This window comes from Thamnophis sirtalis, unplaced genomic scaffold, assembly GCF_051295495.1.
Source record: "Thamnophis sirtalis isolate CommonGarterSnake01/CBP01778 unplaced genomic scaffold, rThaSir2_p1.2 scaffold_5, whole genome shotgun sequence".
Lineage (NCBI taxonomy): Eukaryota > Metazoa > Chordata > Lepidosauria > Squamata > Natricidae > Thamnophis > Thamnophis sirtalis.
The window spans coordinates 36,235,734-36,251,828 of NW_028261385.1; positions in this window are offsets into that span (position 1 = coordinate 36,235,734).

Here is a 16,095-nt window from a genome sequence, read left to right on the forward strand (position 1 = left end):
GTTATTTAAAGCGAATGTATGAATTATGGAAAGAACAATATCCAGATTCAAATGTTAGTGAACAACGACTAGCAGATCAAAGGCGATTTATTATACGGAATAAAGTGTTTAGTGAAGTTGAACATGAGGAAATTCAGGCAAATTGCAAAACCCAAAAAACAATATCACAAGCGAAAATAACTGATATTCAAGACACAACTAAAGACATTATAGTAGAACTCCCAGAAGAAGCTCTCGGGGAGGAAATAACATCACCACCACTAGAACCAGTTATCACTGAACCAACTGATGAACTAACTCAAAAACAAAAAGAATTGAAGGATAAGATCATGGAGCATTTTCTGCTTAATGAGGAAAGGCAACGTTTACCATCACTAAAAACTGTGCCTAAGAAAATTTTGGCCCCTATCATGAAAATGGTTAATGCAGTGTTTTCAACAATTGAACCAGGATCCATCTTGGAAACAAACCAGTTAATGTACAGCGCAGCTGTAATAGTCACTAATGAACTAGGCATTAAAATTAAAGTACCTAGTCACACAACAGAAAAAGCATCAAAGCCAAAGTGGAAAATCCGTTTAGAACAAAAAATCAAAAAATTAAGGGCAGATGCTAGTAACTTAAAGAACATACATGAGCAACGGCTTAAAAACAACAAAATCATAGATCGGCTAATCAGAAGACATAGATTGGATACAAGAACCATCAATGAAGCTGTAGAGATTGTAAAACAGCAGATAACAGCAACAGCTAGAAAAGTTGAAAGATATGAGGCACGAATCATCCAATATAAACAAAATCAGCAATTTCGATCAGACCAACGGCGTTTTTATCAAAGTCTTAATGTGAATGGTGACACCAAAAGTGAAAAACCAGAAAAGCAGGCCACAGTTGAATTCTGGAAAGAATTGTGGGAAAATGCAAAGGACTACAACAAGGAAGCAAAGTGGATACATGACTTTGAGAAAAGCATTGGCAACAAACAAATGCAAGTATTAGAAATAACAACTGAGATGGTCAAAAATCGAGTTAAAAAGGTAAAGAATTGGACATCACCTGGAAAGGACCAATTACATGGTTTCTGGCTCAAATATCTGACCGGTTTACATGCAATATTGGCCAGGCAACTGAATGAAATTTTACAAAAGGGCCAAATTGATGAATGGTTGACAACTGGAAAATCATACTTGATTCAGAAAGATGCAACTAAAGGAACAACACCTGAAAACTACAGACCAATAACATGCTTGCCAACAACCTTTAAATTACTCACAGGCATTATTGCAGATAACATTATGGATTATTTGGGAACAAACAACATCTTGCCAGTAGAGCAAAAAGGCAACCAAAGAAGGAGCAGCGGCTCAAAAGATCAGCTCCTAACTGATAAAATGATATTAGAAAATTGTAAGAACAGAAAAACGAACTTGAATATGGTCTGGATAGATTACAACTCATTCGACTCATTACCACATACTTGGATCATAAAATGCTTAGAAACAACTGGCATTAGCAAAAATATTACATCCTTTACTGAAAAGGTGATGAAACAGTGGAGAACTGAGTTGGCAGTAGGGAATGAGAACTACGGAATGGTTAATATCAAGCGAGGAATTTTCCAGGGTGATTCACTTTCACCTCTTCTCTTCATCATCGCAATGATGCCACTATCAGTAATCTTAAAAAAAATGAAATTAGGCTACCAAACAGCCAAAGAAGCTGAAAAAATTTCTCATTTATTATATATGGATGATTTGAAACTCTATGGAAAGTCAGAAATAGAAATCCAATCACTGACAACACAGTCCGAGTATTCAGCACCGATATTTCAATGCCGTTTGGCATGGAAAAATGCGCCACTGTATCCATAAAAGGGGGCAAAATCACTACATGTGAGGGAATTGAAATGCCCAATGGCCAACTAATTAAATGCAACGAAAATGAAGCCTACAAATACTTAGGCATCCTGCAGTTGGATAACATCAAGCATGGAGAAGTAAAAACTGTTGTCAGGGGAGAGTACACCAACAGAGTTAGGAAAATTTTGAAATCTAAATTGAATGGTGAAAATACAATCAAAGCCATAAATACCTGGGCAATACCAGTTATAAAATACACAGCTGGTATAGTTAATTGGACACAAGCTGATTTGGACATTTTGGACCAAAAAACCAGGAAACTAATGACAATGCATTGCAGTTTATATCCACGTGGTGATACTGATAGACTGTACCTGCCCCGAAAATCAGGTGGCAGAGGATTATTACAAGTGAAGCAAATAGTTGAAGAAGAAAAACATGCACTGGCTGATTATTTAAAAGAAAGTCAAGAACATCTATTAATCGAAGTAAAGAACAAAAATCTATTGAAGGCCCAACATACAAAACAAGAATGTAGAAAAGATGTGATAAAATCAAGAATGGAGAGTTGGCAGAACAAAGCATTGCATGGCCAATTTCTCGAAAAAATAAAAGATAAAGTGGACAGTGAAAAAACCTGGGTATGGTTAACAGCAGGTACATTAAAGAAAGAAACAAAATCACTAATCCTGGCTGCGCAAGAACAAGCTATCCGCACAAATGCCGTTAAGGCCAAAATCGAAAAATCATCTGATGATGCCAAATGCAGACTTTGCAAAGAAGCTGATGAAACTGTTGATCACATACTCAGCTGCTGTAAAAAAATCACACAGACTGATTATAAGTTGCGGCACAATTCAGTAGCACAAATGATCCATTGGAATTTGTGCAAAAATTATAATATTAAAACAGCAACAAACTGGTGGGAACATAAAGTCACCGAAAATCAGATGGTCAAGATCTTGTGGGATTTCCGTATACAAACCGACAAAATACTGGTGCATAATACACCAGACATCACACTGGTTGAGAAAAATAAGGTCACAATCATAGACATCGCAATACCAGGTGATAGCAGGGTCGGCGAGAAGGAACATGAAAAAATCGCAAGATACCAGGACTTAAAAATCGAAATTCAATGACTATGGCACAAACCAGCAGTGGTAATTCCAGTGGTAATTGGCACACTGGGTGCTATTCCAAAAGCACTGGAATTACATTTAAAACAGTTAAAAATTGACAAAATCACCATCAGTCAAATGCAAAAAGCCGCACTGCTTGGATCTGCACGCATATTACGAAAATACGTTACGACGTCCTAGGCCCCTGGGTGGGGCCCGACTAGTAACCAATGCCAAATCCGGCGAAACAACTGGCCGCTGTGATACAATAGTGTAATATTATTATTATTATTATTATTATTATTAATATTGGATCTGCACACATATTACGAAAGTACGTTACGACGTCCTAGGCCCCTGGGTGGGGCCCGACTAGTAACCAATGCCAAATCCGGCGAAACAACTGGCCGCTGTGATACAATTGTGTAATAATAATAATAATAACAACAACAACAACAACAACAACAACAACTCCACCGTTGCTGGTCCCAAGCCCAGATGAGAAAGGAGGAGGGTTGAGGTCAGGTTGGCAACTTGGCTCCATAAAAACCCGCCAACGCATACAACATGGTGAAAGAAATGAATAAAAATCCTACACCGCATCGGTTGTCACGCAGGTTAACAAGGGCTGGGGTGGATGTTGAGGTCCCTGGGCATCCATCGACAAGTGGACTACAAGTGGACCAGCCAACAAAATGACAAAAATATAGTGCAGCTGAAAATCGTGCCATAATGGCCTGTTATTACAACTCAGAGCAAGAAAAAGGAGGATATTTAAAGCCAATGTATGAATTATGGAAACAACAATATCCAGATTCAAATGTTAGTGAACAACGCTAGCAGATCAAAGGCGATTTATTATTCGGAATAAAGTGTTTAGTGAAGTTGAACTTGAGGAAATTCAGACAAATTGCAAAACTAAAAAAACAACATCACAAGTGGAAATAACTGATACTCAAGACACAACTAAAGACATTGTAGTAGAACTCCCAGAAGAAGCTGTCGAGGAGGAAATAACAATACTACCATCAGAACCAGTTATCATTGAACCAACTAATGAACTAACTCAAAAACAAAAAGAATTGAACGACAAGATCATGGAGCATTTTCTGTCTAATGAGGAAAGGCAACGTTTACCATCATTAAAAACTGTGCCCAATAAAATTTTGGCCCCTATCATGAAAATGGTTAATGCAGTTCTTTCAACAATTGAATCGGGACACAAGCTAATTTGGACATTTTGGACCCAAAAACCAGGAAACTAATGACAATGCACTACAGTTTACATCCACGTGTGACACTGATAGACTATACCTGCCCCGAAAATCAGGGGGCAGAGCACTGCGCCGGCACGATGCTTCGCTGAGCAGCAGGAGCGTCGTGGAGGTAAGAACACATGTGTGTGCTGTGCGCATGCATGTGGGGGATGCCTGGCCCCGTTGCACCAGGATCCAGAACCCACCACTATGTTAAACCCATGTTCAAAATAGACCAAATAACTGGCTGGTGCAGTGAATGTTATGTGATAAAGCAGTAGAAAGAATGCTATCTCTCCTTCTCATTCTTGCTTAATCATGCAGCCTCCTCATCAACACCTCATCAAGAGCCAAGGTGGCGCAGTGGTTAAATGCAGCACTGCAGGCTACTGCTAGATCAGCAGGTCAGCGGTTCAAATCTCACCGGCTCAGGGTTGACTCAGCCTTCCATCCTTCCGAGGTGGGTAAAATGAGGACCCAGATTGTTGGGGGCAATATGCTGACTCTCTGTAAACCGCTTAGAGAGGCCTGAAAGGCCTATGAAGCGGTATATAAGTCTACTGCTATTGCTATTGCTATATTACCTCATCAACAGCTGCTCAAACCAATCCAAGCTGGAAATCAGTTATGATCTGATAGGTGCAGGGAGAGAACCCTATTGGAAATAACAACCCTCTTCTACTGTCCAAAGCAGAAGAGGCCTAGAAGACAGGAACCAGAGATCAGAGCAGAGGAGGGTATCATGGCCCCATCGGATCCCGGTCCAGAGAAGAAGGAGGAGTTGGAACTGGGGCCATCCAGGGGATGGCATATCTCTCCTGGTATGTTTGGAAAGGTCAGGGGCTGAGGACAATGCTGTCCCTGACCCCTCAGGCATTGGGTGAGATGGTTGACTGAATGGGGAGCTGCCTATCCTTACAAACATGGGAGAGGATCAGGTGGAGACAGACAGTGGTGTTGAGAAGCAGCAGATCCCCTCTGATGAGGAATAGCTACCTCCCCCAGTCAATCCAAGGGTACAGAAAGTAGAGTGGAGGCAAGCTCAAAGGAGGTCTGCAAGGCTGCTCATGAGAAGGTCACCCCGCCCCTCCTTACAAGGAACAACTGGCTTGGGTTGACTTAAGCAGAGGCCGCAGGAGAGTGTCTTTCTCAGAAACAATTGTTTTACTTTGGCATGCACTTCCCTGGCATTGGAAAAACTCTGCTCTGAATCGTGTTTCTGCCTGTGGACTTCAAACCTTGCTTGTGGACTCTTGCCCTTGCCTTGTGGGCCTTGAATCTTGTATATAACTTACGGATCTTGCCTTGTGGACTTGCATCTTGTTTTTGGAATTCCTTTCTGGCTTTATAATTTGGGTCTCATGATTCTTGGTTTTTGTTTGTGGGACTGTGGGTGGGTGCCTTCAGGGAAATTGGGGGTGCAGCATTACCTGCCATTATAGGGTCATTTGTTGGTGAGTTAATGGAACAATAAAGGGCTCTATTGAAGGCTGCCTCTGCCTAAGCGACCCAGGTCATAAAAGAGGATCACTATACCACCTTAAGGGGAAAACAGAAATCCTCAGACTGCCCTACTGACCAAATGGTTGATATAGCCGAAATGAATGTTTTGATTGAGTTAGCCACCAGAATTACTTATGTGAATGTTCATCTAACTCCGGTGAATAAAACTAAAAGTTTATACATTGCAAGCCCTGTGAAGTAGTTAAGGGGAAAACGGTACATTAACACAGGTACAGTTCAGAATGACTTCAGGCTGCTTTAGACATGGACTATGGATCAGATGAAGGACAAGTCATGGGGACATACCAGTAACAGAGGTTGCTGGGATATGTTAGTGATGTAGTTATCACATGAAAATGAGAAAAGGAACCAAGTGTGACAGAGCTCATCAAAATGTGACGCATTCCCATTTTTATTACAGACCCAGTGGTAATATTAAAGCTCCAGCTACTTCAAGCGAGTACAAACATAGGACAAAGAAGACAATTTCACTTTCAATTGACTCAAAAGCCTGATTGGGAACTCATTTTAAAAAAAAAAATTAAGCAATTCAGATGTTTGAAAGTAGATGAAAAATATAAGGTTGTACAATTGTAATACAATTGTAATACAATTTCCTATTACAGACACACATTTCCATATACATATACTAATTACAAGCAGCAAGCTAAAATAGAATAGCATCATTTGCAACATTGGTTAAGATCTTAATTCAAGTTCCATATTGTTGCCATAGGAACGATTCTTTTTTATAGACTTTGCTGAACCTCTGCTGGTTTTAGTATGAAACTATTATGCTCCATATTCATCCAAATTATAGTTATTATTGAAATATTTCTACATCATTTCCATAACACCAGAGTTTAGCCATAGTAAAACCAACTCCTTCAGAGGGATGAATTTATTATAGATATTGTATCATTATCATGTAGAACAATACTCATACCACAGAATATAACAACAGAAGTTTCTTTTAAATGCCCTTTTTCTTTACAATTAGCTTAACTTTCCTGATAAAATAAATATATCTGTGGAATGCAACAATAACAACCATTTTAATTACCAATGTAAGTCTGAGATATAAAAAATATTTCATACATTTGTAAGAATAAGAACTTTTCTTACTCATAGTTATTGATTATAATTTGTGTCACTTTGTATCAACGTCATTGTATTGTCTGTGAGAAATTCCTGCAAGATAGATTTTTCACATCTATGAATTCAACTAGAGAGGAAATTGAAAAAGTAATGTACAAACCATGTCAAATCAAATTTATTTAGCCACATTCAATGACTGGCAAAAGAAAAAGAAAAACTCAAAAACATATGACAGAGTGCAGCTAAAATCAACATAAGTGTTGTAAAAGCTTTAGATTTAAAACCAGAGCAGAGAAAAGTTAAATACAATTTTAAAAATTGGAATAAAATAAAGTTACCATAGCAAAGACATTTAATATCATTTTTCCAAGATTAGAACATCTTTTGTTGCCTTATGTGAATTGCAGCAGAAAGAAACTTAGCAAATTGATGATAGGTTCCAATCAGCAAGAAAATTGATCATTTCTTCTTCATACAAAACGTAGGTTTTGTTAAATGGCGGTAAAATTATGATTGCACACATACTAGTGTACAAAGGAAATGGAAATATCCATGTGAAAGGGTTCCATCCATTTTAGACCATAAAGATGGCATCTTTCAGTGAATGGAGTCCTACTGTGCCTCCCTCCAGTACAATTGAGGGTGAACGAGCCTACATGGACCTGAGCAAACAAGCTGAATAAATCATTTACCAGCATTAAAAAATTGTGTTGATCTATAACATAATAAAATTTGATTTGGTTTGGTTTGGTTGGTGGATTTGATTTGATTGTAAAAGGTTTCTGGTTTGAAACCCGCCAGTGAGAGCACCCAAATCCATTTGCTGGGTGATATCAAAGCCTTTGACAGATTCCGAGTTTAGCCACCTCAGATTCTAAGCAGAAAATAATAGGTAAAAAGAATGCAATAGCTGTCATCCTAAAAGCCTGTCTCTCCCCCCCCTCTCTCTATACATACATACATACATACATACATACATACATACATACATACATACATACATACATTTGTTTTCTGAGGTTTTTGCGGGTGTTAGTATGTAGGTCTTTGGTTATTTGGGTTTTCTCCCACGTAAAATTGCAACGAAGTCTCATTCGTCATCTTCAGGCTTCGTGCTTCCAGGAGCAATGTGAGATCTCGGCTGTTTCTTTCTTTTAACTGCCAGTGGGGGTTTGAGCTGATTGGGTGGGAGCTTGGCTGTGTATGTATGTATTTATTTAGTGTCACAACCCCTGGTATGCCCAAATATGCTTCCTTTCTCTGCCTATCGGCTCGTCACAAGAGACCATCACGACAGAAACCCAATATTTTTACTGTTGCCTTTGTTACATTTGTGTTGTATTTGTGCTGATAAATAAATAAAAGGAGACTAGTATAGATCTATTTCAAGCTATTTAGCTCTCATCAGCTAGCCATACCCTTACTGGGATTCAAACCTGGGCTGTATTACATATTAGGCTGTATTACATATGTGGTACTTAGTGGTTAACACATCTGACACACACACACACACACACACACACACACACACACACACACACACACACACACACACACACACATATATATATATATATATATATATATATATATATATATATATATATATATATATATGTAGGTCTCTAGTTGTTCGGGTTTTCTCCCGCGTAGAATTGGATATGTCTTTGCGACGTTTCGACGAAGTCACATTCGTCATCTTCAGGCTGCTGCTGACTACTTCAGGTTTGGTGTTTCCAGGAGTAGTTTCCTACTCCTGGAAACACCAAACCTGAAGTAGTCAGCAGCAGCCTGAAGATGACGAATGTGACTTCGTCGAAACGTCGCAAAGACATATCCAATTCTACGCGGGAGAAAACCCGAACAACTAGAGACCTACATACTAACACCCGCGAAAACCTCAGAAAATATATATATATATATATATATATATATATATATATATATATATATATATATATATATATATATATATATATATATATATATATATATATATATATATATATATATATATATATATATATATATATATATATATTAGCACTGGAAAGAAAATATTTGTCAAGTACTAATCAAGTAACAGATATTAGTCAAGTAAGTCATTAACAATACTATTTAGAGTTATGTCACAGAAATAATCCAAAACAAGGTTTAATCTTTCTTCATTATGAGCGAAGCAGACAATGCCATGGTTTTAGATTAGGCAATGATTGCAGACAATGCAATCATTGCCTAATCTAAAACCATGGATAGATATGGGCACTTTCCCAGAGACAGGTGACTCCCTTTATGCAAATGATGGAACTTAGTGGTTGATGTCTTGCCAACCTATGTAATATGTTTATAGTCTTTCAGAAATATATCCTACCTAACTAATGGGGTCAGGAACAGATTTCTATGAGAAACAAAGGTCTCAAAATGCATCTGGGTGGTATAGTTTCCCTGGTAAGCTAGAAGTGTACTATCTGACTGTTTAAAGATCATTTAAGCTTTGCATGGCATGTCAAAAACCACATTCAAAAGTGGGCAGGGTTTAAAGCATGAATTATTGCTTTGGTAATTACTTAGGCACCCATGTATCCTCTAGGACTCTCAAACATTATTAAAGACTCAAAGTTTAGACTAAATCCCCGTGGCACACTTCGGAAACCATTAGAGATAATCTGCAGATCTATGGTGCCACCAAATTCTGTTCACTAAAACTTTCATCTGCACAAATATTAAGTTTTTATCCAGCCTCACTTAGATGCCTGTTTCTTTTGTATCAGTTGTGTCATGGGCGATAGGGCAAAGAAAAGGTTTGCCAATTCAGACTTCTAGGGAAAAAAGTCAGGATTGCTTAGAGGCACTAAATCAATCTTTGTTTAGCAGTAATTCCACATCAGAAGTTGTATTCATGCATGCTTTTTAAGTTAAAAGTAACGGTTCCCCTCGCACATATGTGTTAGTCATTCCTGACTCTAGGGGGTGGTGCTCATCTCTGTTTCAAAGCCGAAGAGCCAGCGCTGCCCAAAGACGTCTCCATGGTCATGTTGCCGGCATGACTAAATGCCAAAGATGCACATAACCTTCCCACCAAAGGTGGTTCCTATTTTTTCTACTTGTATTTTTACATGCTTTTGAACTGGGACAAGTAACGGGATCTCACTCCATTATCCGATGCTAAGGATTCGAACTGCCAAACTGCTGACCTTTCTGATTGACAAGCTCAGAGTCATAGCCACTGAGCCACCTGTAAGTTATAATCAGCTAATTTAATGCTAACTTAATATAATGAAGCCAGTGTACACTCCTGTAAAATTAACACCCCTAAATGTTTATTTCTGATCTTCTAATAAGCTACAGTACAACAGCAACAGACGGGTTCAAAGAGATAACTAATATGAAAATGGTGGAATTTAGTAAGAGAAAGAACTTTTATCTCTTTAAAAATTATTAAACAAGTAAAATTGTTCCCTGAAGTTGAAAAGAATGTTCTTCTCTTCTTTAATAATACAAAATTGCTATATGAAAGGTAAGTAGAAATTAATCTGAACTATGGGGTATTTTTTCCTTGCAAAACAATATTGACTTAATGTATTATAAAACTTTAGGGTAAAGCTTTGAAGATTAAATTAGTCACATGCTGTTAATGTGTTGGGTTTGATTATTGGGACACTTGTGTCTTTATTGAAATTTTATTTTTCATTGCTTTTATACTCTAGCTTAAGTTGTTTTTTAAAAAATGGAGTACTAAGTGCAAATTCTTTGCATGCTTCCTCAGACTGAATTAGCAATAGCACAATTCAGCGGCAAAATATATTTTTCTGTCTACTGATATGGGAGGTTTTTCCCTCCTTCCCTCCCTCCCTTCCTTCCCAACATTGTTAGATGCATTAATGAAAACTGACTGATCTCCCATGAGACTTATATAGAAATGAGGCAAACTATAATTGTCTTCAGTTTTTGTAAAAGAATCCCCAGAAGTAAAAATATATTCTCTTATTTGATCGGGAAATGAGATCCATTGTAAACATAAGAGTAGGAGTGGGACAGAATGACTCTACAGTTAGTTATTCCTTAGGATCACAAATTATTTTTGAATTCTGAGATAAGGTTATTAGTTCATAAAATGCATACCATAGATATCATAAAACATCAGTTTAGCACAAGGCAAGCTGATAATTGCTCCCCCATCATCTCTTCAACCTTCATAGGATGCTCCCTAGTCCCTATCATTTATTTTTCTTTTGTTTTCTGAGAAGGTGAATGCATTCAAAATAATCCCTCAGCTGCAGTCCCTTATCATTTTCATTTTCTAAGAATTCATTATTTGCCGAATATATCACAGGTCTGCGACTAAAAAGCTGTTTGATTATTTTCATCTAATTTCCATGTATTTGGGTGTGCTGAAAACAAATAAAATATTGAAAAACTCCTAGATGTCATGATTTACCATAACATGCAAAATTGTCTTCAAATTTATAAATTCTTTTTTTAATTTTTGGTATTTTTTTATATTATATTATGGGTTTTTAACCAAATTTAAAGTCCAAATTACTATTAATTAATTCACGTAAGTGCATTTAAGATATAAAATGCAAAAAAAAAAACCTTAAAGGGTTTCTCTGAGTTATGTAAAAAAAATATAGCACTGTAAATCTGATGGTCAGCAATATAAACATAAGCTAAGCAAGTTTTAAGTCTGTGCTTCTAATGGTAGAAAGGGTTAATCTTTCCTGAAGAATCCAGTGGGAGGGAGACACAGGGCAGATAGCAGCATCTCCGGTCAGTGCAGGGGGTGTGGCCAGCACTGTGATGTCTCGTGTACAGACACAAAGCTGCTCTCTCCTGCATGCCACACTTGTGCACGAATCATCACCAGTTCTTGGTTCTAGGCTGTTCACACTTTTTCATCTCAATTCATGTTAGCTCATCATTCTTCAACCATTATGTTATGGCTCTGTGAAAGTGCATTAACTCGCCTGACAGTTTCTGTCTCATCTGTGGTGAATATACAGTGTTGAAGCAACAGCAGAATACTACAGACTTTGTGAAAAAAGTATACTTTGCATACTTTGGACTAAAAATTGGAGATCAAGATAAAGTTTGGGTGCCTCATAAAGTGTGCAAACAGTGTGTTGAGGACCTCTGAAACTGGTTGAAGGGTAAGAAAAAAATCTTTCCATTATAGGATTCCTATGGTATGGCGAGAACAAAAGAACCATAGTGATGACTGTTACTTTTGTTCATGCGATATGAAAGGGTTTAATACCAAATGGAAGCATTCCATTTCATACTTCAATCTTCACTCAGCAATTTTATGAGCCGAGGTGGCGCAGTGGTTAAATGCAGCACTGCAGGCTACTTCAGCTGACTGCAGTTCTGCAGTTCGGCTGTTCAAATCTCACCGGCTCAGGGTTGACTCAGCCTTCCATCCTTCCGAGGTAGGTAAAATGAGGACCCGGATTGTTGTTGGGGGCAATATGCTGACTCTGTAAACCGCTTAGAGAGGGCTGAAAGCCTTATGAAGCGGTATATAAGTCTAACTGCTATTGCTATTGCTATTGCTAATTTGTCCCATCCCCCATGGCACAGATATACCAGTACCCAAGCCCCCTGCTACCTTGGAAGAGATACCTAGCTCCGATGAAGGTGAAGTCATACCTGAACCAGATGACGAATCAAGTTCGGATTTTGAAGATGATACAAGACCAAAATTGTTTTCTCAGGAGGAGATGAATGATTTTGTAAGAGACTTGAATCTTCCCAAAGATGCTGCTGAGTTACTCGGATCAAGGCTGAAAAGCAGGAATTTATTGTTGCCAGGAATGTCATCTTCATGGTTCAGACATCATGAAAAGGAGTTCATTCCTTACTTCAGCCAGGAAGACAAGTTGGTTTATTGCATCGATGTCGAAGGTCTGATGGGTCAATTTAAAATCCAATATGATTCAGAACAGTGGCATCTTTTTATAGATTCTTCAAAAAGAAGTCTCAAAGCAGTTTTACTCCGCAACGGTTTTTACGCTTCCATACCTGCAGGTCATTCCGCACACTTGAAGGAAACCTACGAGAACTTAGAATTGGTTCTTCGTAAACTTAAATATAAATACCATGGTTGGCAAGTGTGTGGGGACTTGAAGGTCTTGTGCATGCTGCTCGGGCAACAAGCTGGGTATACCAAATACCCTTGTTTTCTGTGTCTATGGGACAATCAAGACCAACAAAATCACTGGATCAAGAAGAGTTGGCAGCTGAAGGTGCTAACAGTCGGTGAAAAAAATGTCCTCCAAAAAACTTTGGTTCCTTCCCATAAAGTTCTTCTACCACCTCTCCACATAAAATTGGGATTGATGAAGCAATTCGTAAAATCACTTCCAAGAGATGGAGAATGCTTCAAATACTTGGTCACGAAGTTTCCATGCCTGTCGGAGGCAAAAATTGAAGGAAGGTGTGTTCATCGGACCAGACATTAGAAGGCTTATAGTTGATCAAGAGTTTGTCAATACCATGACGGATCCTCAAAAAGAAGGGTGGATTGCATTTAAAGAAGTCATACAGAAATTTTTAGGCAATAACAAAGATCCTCACTACAAAAAGATTGTCGGAAGAATGCTGAAAGCATTTCAAGCTTTAGGTTGCCTGATGAGTTTGAAAGTGCATTTCCTCCAGTACCACCTTGACTACTTTCCTGAAAATTTGGGAGCTCTGAGTGAGGAACAAGGTGAACAATTCCACCAAGACATTAAAGAGATGGAAAGGAGATACCAGGGAAAATGGAGCATTACAATGATGGCAGACTACTGTTGGATGCTTTAGACATTCCAGATGCTACTCACAAGTGTAAATGAACCAAGAGGAGCCTCACAAGGAAGAAGAATCGAGTTTAGTGTGTGTAGGTGAGCTCATTTCAGTTTAAAAAAGGATTTTCATGAAAATATTGTAATAAAACTTTAATTTTATAAGTCTATTTCCATTTATTTTGAGGTATTGCCTTATTTAACATAGTTACCTAAATTGTCAGGAAACGTGATGTCCTATGACAAAATGGAGGTCATTTTCGGATTAAAAACATAAAGAGTATGTAAAATAACCAAAACAGCTCTCGAAAATTTTTTTTTTGCAGACCTGTGAATTGTTTGCAAAGCTTGCCATTTATTTATGGAAAGGAAAGAAGGAAAGGAGAGGAGAGAGTAAAGGAAAGGAAAGGAAAGGAAAAGGAAAGAGTATCCAAAGATGTTGATGGTACACTGAATCCTACATTGGCCTCAGTTAGAATCTAGACTTTTCCACTCTTACCCCATCAGCGTGCCTTTGAAGGGAAACCAGGTTATTGTTGGTGCTAAGGTGACATTGTTCACATTTCTGATTGCCAGGCAATTCCCCTGCCCTTTGGACCCCCAGTTCCCTCTCACCAACCTCCACCAACAATGTGTTTTCTTTCTTTCAATTGCCGCACTGGAATAAACCATGAAAGGACTTGATGCTCTTATCTGATAGCTCTAATGGATATTTTTTTGATTGCAAAATTATCACTTCTGAGAATGTAATAAAAATCACAATGGAAGAGGATTTGCTGGAATCTTATGACGATGACACTGCGAAGCACTTTTTTATATATATCATGCCTTGCGAATATGTTGAAATACAAATCCCATAATTCCCTGATCAAAATCTGACTAAGAAATTCTAATACTTCTAGATTGAGACATCTGGAACATACCAGAGTGAGGGATGTTGTTATTGTTAATTCAGATGGGACTAAGAAATCATCACGCTTCCTTCCCAGTAAGGAGACATCAACACCACATATCACTTCCCTTCTCCCTTGGGTCCATTCACAGACTTCAGTCTAGACCACATATGGTGCCAGAAGCTGAAAGGAGAGGCAAGCCAGAAGCATTGCCAGGAGATGACTCCACCTCCATAACTCCTTCAAGCCATACCATGTACTAAAGAATTAAAAGAGGAGTAGAGAAGTGGGTTATTTCTATTTTCCAAAGAGAAACTGAAGTATAATCTTCTCTTCCCATCTTTGAAGTGAAAATTGCAGAGAAATAAGACGTTTTTACCTTTTCCCGTGTTTCTTTTGATCACATTCTATTGTTGCTGGGGCAAATAACAACCCTGTCTTTTTGTTTACCATCTTAGGCCTCCTTGTAGAGTTTAATAAAATAGGTCTGTGTAATAGGCCTGTTAGACTGTTAGTAATAACATTCCATATTCAAATGTTCTTCCTCGGACAGGCTGAGTGTTTTGTTTTGATTTTTTAAAAATACGTAGAATAATGAATCCAGTGTTTTAAACTGGCAGTTTTGATTGTTTATGTAAGTTTTAGATTATGTGAATTGGTCCAAATCAGTTCCAGTCATCATATTTGGGATCTGAATATTTTAATAATGTTGGGAGTTGTAAGATCATATATTTTAGCTACTTGTTTTTTTATTTCATTTCATTTTCTTGTGTTTTTCTGACTTCTAATTCTTTAGGAATCAGATAAAGGAATCATTGAAAAATGTAAATAAGAAGAACTATAATGGAGGTTTTGAAATTGTTAGTTCCATATTGCTATTCCTGTGGCCCTGAATAACAGGATATTCAGAACTTTACTTTTTACAATATACTTTTTAAAGATTACTTCCTATCTCAATTTGGAAGGAATTTTCAGTGACCAGGTGGGGAAACATTGAAGGATGTTATTTGGATATCTGTAGGTAGGAAAACAGATGTATATGAAACAAAAACAACTGTTCCCATAATTTCAGGCCAAAACATACTTTGAACTAGAGGAACATGATAGGGGGGAAAATGCCACTGTCAAAATAACAATGTTTATAATCGAGACTTAAAAGAACTTGATACAACTTGTGAAACAATTTAGCCCAGTGCATGATTAAGGGCATAGAAATGAAAAAAAACGTAATAGTTCTGCCTGTGTTCCTTCCTACACACAGAGAGAGACACACACAGAGAGAGAGAGAGAGAGAGAGAGAGGGAAGGGGGAGGGAGAGAGAGAGAGAGAGAGAGAGAGAGAGAGAGAGAGAGAGAGAGAGAGAGAGAGAGAGAGAGAGAGAGTTAGTTTAGTAAGCAATTCCCTTCACCAGAGGATTCATGAGACAAGAAAAGTCCAAAATTCAGAAGGCACAATCCAGTAGTCTTAACATTTGACATGTGTATGTGTGTGTGTGCACGCGCGAGTGCACCCCCCCCCCCCACACACACACAGTTTGTCAACTTTGGCAGTTTTAATTCCCAGGCTAGGAAATTCTAGAA